Source organism: Physella acuta, unplaced genomic scaffold (assembly GCF_028476545.2).
Source record: "Physella acuta isolate Inbredline_101_S28 unplaced genomic scaffold, ASM2847654v3 ptg002620l, whole genome shotgun sequence".
In the NCBI taxonomy this organism is placed as follows: Eukaryota; Metazoa; Mollusca; class Gastropoda; family Physidae; genus Physella; species Physella acuta.
In genome coordinates this window covers 10,001-15,000 of record NW_026734074.1, presented here as the reverse complement: position 1 = coordinate 15,000, position 5,000 = coordinate 10,001, and the positions used below count along the sequence as shown (strand labels likewise).

The 5,000-nt window shown below is 46.9% G+C and overlaps 1 non-coding gene across 1 annotated transcript in view; it reads right to left on the bottom strand.

Moving 5' to 3' along the window:
* LOC131933765 (small subunit ribosomal RNA) overlaps positions 1-1,799 on the bottom strand; it is a 1,845-nt gene extending 46 nt beyond the window's left edge. The window contains exon 1 of the ribosomal RNA XR_009385213.1: positions 1-1,799. This exon is cut by the window's left edge and continues 46 nt beyond it. This is a non-coding gene — a ribosomal RNA (small subunit ribosomal RNA).
* Between the last annotated feature and the right edge of the window lie 3,201 nt (positions 1,800-5,000).

The following is a 5,000-nucleotide window of genomic DNA, read 5'->3' as shown; positions in this document are numbered from 1 at the left end:
TTACTTTCTCCAAGCGATCGAGTTCCGAGCGTCTTCTCGGCCACGGTGCCGGCACTTGCGTGCCAGACCGAGACCAATCCGAGGCCCTCACTGAACCGCTCAATCGATAGTAGCGACGGGCGGTGTTACAAAGGGCAGGGACGTAATCACCGCGAGCTTATGACTCGCGCTTACTGGGAATTCCTCGTTCATGGGAAACAATTACAAGCCCCAATCCCTAGCACGAAGAAGATTCAACGGGTTTCCCAGCCCATTCGGGCCAGGGAGGCATCCACGCTGATTTCTTCAGTGTAGCGCGCGTGCGGCCCCGGACAACTAAGGGCAATCACAGGACCTGTTATAGCTCAATCTCGTGTGGCTAAACGCCACTCGTCCCTCTAAGAAGTTGCGCCGGCGCATCGAGGAACCGGCGAACTATTTAATAGGCTAGAGTCTCGTTCGTTATCGGAATTAACCAGACAAATCGCTCCACCAACTAAGAACGGCCATGCACCACCACCCACCGAATCAAGAAAGAGCTATCAATCTGTCAATCCTACAGTGTCCGGACCGGGTGAGTTTTTCCCGTTGAGTCAAATTAAGCCGCAGGCTCCACTCCTGGTGGTGCCCTTCCGTCAATTCCTTTAAGTTTCAGCTTTGCAACCATACTTCCCCCGGAACCCAAAACCTTTGGTTTCCCGGAGGCCGCCCGCAGAGTCATCGAAGCAACTCCTGCGGATGGCCAGGTGGCATAGTTTATGGTCAGAACTACGACGGTATCTGATCGTCTTCGCGCCTCTGACTTTCGTTCTTGACTAATGAAAACATTCTTGACAAATGCTTTCGCAGTAGTTCGTCTTGCTGCGATCCAAGAATTTCACCTCTAACGCAGCAATACGAATGCCCCCGTTTGTCCCTGTTAATCATTACCTCCAATTCCGAAAACCAACAAAATAGAACCGAGGTCCTATTCCATTATTCCATGCACCATTATTCAGGCAGCGAGGCCTGCTTTGAACACTCTAATTTTTTCAAAGTAAACGCGTCGGCCACCCGGGACGCTCAGTGAAGAGCACCCGCGGGAGAGAGCCGACAGACGGTAGGGCAGGAGATACGGGCAGTGAGCCGGCGCGAGCCGGACCGCCCGCCTGCGCCTGAGATCCAACTACGAGCTTTTTAACTGCAACAACTTTAATATACGCTATTGGAGCTGGAATTACCGCGGCTGCTGGCACCAGACTTGCCCTCCAATAGATCCTCGTTAAAGGGTTTAAAGTGTACTCATTCCAATTACGGGGCCTCGAAAGAGTCCCGTATTGTTATTTTTCGTCACTACCTCCCCGTGCCGGGAGTGGGTAAGTTGCGCGCCTGCTGCCTTCCTTGGATGTGGTAGCCGTTTCTCATGCTCCCTCTCCGGAATCGAACCCTGATTCCCCGTTACCCGTTACAAACATGGTAGGCATATCACGTACCATCGACATTTGATAGGGCAGACATTTGAAAGATGCGTCGCCGGCGCGAGGCCATGCGATCAGCACAAAGTTATCCAGAGTCACCAAATGGGACGACGCAACCCCTTGCGAGGCCGCGCCGATTGGTTTTGAACTAATAAAAGCGCTCTTCCCGATAAAGGTCGGAGCTTCGATTGCATGTATTAGCTCTAGAATTGCCACAGTTATCCAAGTAGGATCGTGTCATCTAAGGAACCTCGACTGATTTAATGAGCCATTCGCGGTTTCACCATGGGACAGTGTGAACTTAGACATGCATGGCTTAATCTTTGAGACAAGCATATGACTACTGGCAGGATCAACCAGATAGCTATCGTTTGCGAGACGTTTTTCCACAACACATCGCGGGACGGGAGACAACGCTCTAGCGAGAGAACGGATCCCGGCATTCCCGGATTTTTTCACATCGGACCGCTCACATTTCCCCCTTCACCGTAAACACGGCGTCGCCGGGAAATCTCTCGATTTGCATCGAGCCGACTGCGTTTTGCAGACCCGTCGCCCGTTCCGAGGGCTGGGCCAGTGCGAGACTTTTATCGAGCCACCAATACTGCTTGGTTGCGTTAGCACTGCGCGTCGCCGCTGGCTTCACGCTACGGACACGTACTTTTACCTTCACTGGCGCGACCTGCGCGCCGAGCCCGCATTTTACCGGGAAGCTAGTCGGGAGACTGAGCCACGCACGGTCAGATCGGGCACATGTCGCTGGCTGCGAGGGAGCGCGGATCCTAGCGTCACATAGAGGCTTCACCGACACTCACCTCCACAATAGTAGATACAGACCGTTTTAACCGCCGTATTTCTGCCCATACCTCTAGTGTTAAACCGAAAAATCGGGTACATAGTCTCGGGGAGGACCGGGGTGCCGCCCCATGAGGGGAGCCCGCACGGAGGGCGCCGGGGGTGCCGCGACCCGGGGGGCGGCGCGGGGGTGTCGGGGCGCATCTACGGGGCTCACTCGCGCGGGCGCCACACTTCCGGGGGGCGCCCCAGGTGGGGTGCCAACTTTGGCGCCCCCGACTAAGGGGCCGCCCCCACTGCGGTTACACGCTTTACGACCACCCACCCGCGTTCCCCACCCCAGGGGGCATGCGAATCACCCGCCAGGGGCGTTCTGGGACCGAGGGCGCCGCTCCGGCACAAGGGGGAGCCAAAACGCCCCGAGTTCCCCCGCGGCCACCTCGACACCTGGGCGGGCGGCGAGGGGTGTCCTGCGATCGGGGTGGGGAGCTCTACCAGAATCACCCGCCAAACTTCACCGGGGGCGTCTCCCGGCGCCCCTGCGCTCGGGTGACGAACAGCGCCCCGGGCTATCCCGGGCGCCCTATGGCGTCCACCTTCGATCGGAAGGGTGATCTCGACTCGGGCTGAGGCGGGCCACAACAATCCGCGGTCACATCGGAGCCGTCCAGGCTAACGAGGCCCCGGCTCACGGGTAACCCATGGGGCTGGACCGGGAGTCCGCCGTTAAAGAAGAAAGAAATGTAGTGCAAACCAGAACCAGTTTTTTTTATTTATTTTATAACTCGACTAATAATCGTCACAAAATTATAAACTTGGTACCTACGGATAGCCCTGGGCCCAACCTAATACAGGATGTCCATAACTATGCGCTAATTAAATAATTAATGGGTATTAAGGTCGGTCTTAGTAAATTGCTATATAAAGTCTAAGACCAGAACCAGTATTTTAAATTTATTTTATAACTCGGCTCCTAATTGTCACAAAATTTAAAAATTGGTACCTATGGATAGCCCTCGGCCCTACCTAATACACCGTGTCCATAACAATGTGGTAATTAAATATTTACTGGGCGTTAGGGTCGGTCTTAGTAAATTGCTATATAAAGTCTATATAAAATTTTACGAATTTAAAAAAAAAATTCCTACCGTCAAAAATAGCGACGCCTAGACCACCACACCTGTTCTGACGTTAAATCCTACTTGCACACACGTGTGGGAATAGATTAGATATCATCTAGAGATAGAATTCCTAATTATTTAATTAAAATAGAGACTCTAGATTTAATAGTTGTGTCATAGTTACATTAAGTCGAATTAGCGAAGCGGAGGCGGGAACTAGATTCTAGATCTAACACTTCGATTGCGATGAAAAAAAAATAGCTTTATTTTAAGGCCGACAAGGCAAATACGGTTTAATTAATATTAAAGAAATAAGTCCGAACACCTACCTTAAGCGAATCATCTACACAACACATGACTAGAAATAATACACGTCCACACGAAGAGCGATTGAAACGGTGACTGCAACGGTGAAAACTTGTACGACGGAAACATGGCGCCTAGGTTATGCCTACTTCCGGTCTGATGAAAATTTTTAATTCATTTTAAATTTTGCGCTCTATTTCGTCCGCGCTTGTCCACTTAAACTCTACAGAAAAGATAGTCTATATAAAAATAATTCCTAGAAGACAATTTTATGAGAGATCACCCACATTTATTTACCCTGCCTGTCTACCTTAGGGTTAGAGTTTGAATTTTTCTAGATTCAAGCCAAATATGCCGTGTCGATTAAACGACGACGTACATAACAGAGCGAAGACAATGAATGGTTCCTTAATTAACTATAATTACGGTCCTAATACAACTACAATTCACCATAGTACTAATATGTATGTGTATTGTTGTTTTGGGAGTTCTGTCATTACATTTTAAATTATAAAAAAAACGGGTTTACGATACACTTCATTACGCCGCCGATCGTGGTTTTAGATTTAAATTTGGTCGGATTCGGTTTATTATTAATTTATATAATACTTTATACATACTTTAATTCATTAAATACATTTATCTATGTATTTATTTCATTAGTTAAGTATTTGTTTAACTAAAAATTATCAATTTAAGGCATAACAATTACAGAAAACGATTGTATTTGAGATAAGTCTTATCGAACCATTTAGTAGCTGGGTCGGTTTATTATTAATTTATCTAATACTTTATACATACTTTCACTCATTAATTACATGTATATATGCATTCATTAAATCATTTAAGTATTTATTTCATCAAAAAGTATCGATTGAAGGCATAACACTGATAGAAAACGATTGTATTTGAGATAAGTCTTATCGAACCATTTAGTAGCTGGTTCGCGGGTCGGTTTTATTCCTTAACTCTAGATTTAAGTCTATCGTGTTTAATTTCAATTTAATTTATCACAACTTTTAGATTTTGTACTAGATTAAGCTACATTGAAGCTTATTTTTCACTATTTAATCAATAGAGGATATTATATAATATTTTTAAGTCTAATATTACGCAGCCGTTTGTTAAATCTAGTTTTACAACGACGACTCGCGCGATTTCGGTTTGGTTTTAAAACTTAAGTTCATTGATTCTTAAAATATATATTCCAGTTAGAATAGAACTGAATACGTACCACATGATGTATACACACGTTTGGGTTATTTATTTATTTTAAATTTAGTTTATTATGACCGATCGTAATTAACTTTGGCGATACCGGGCTGATATGTCTTATCGACCG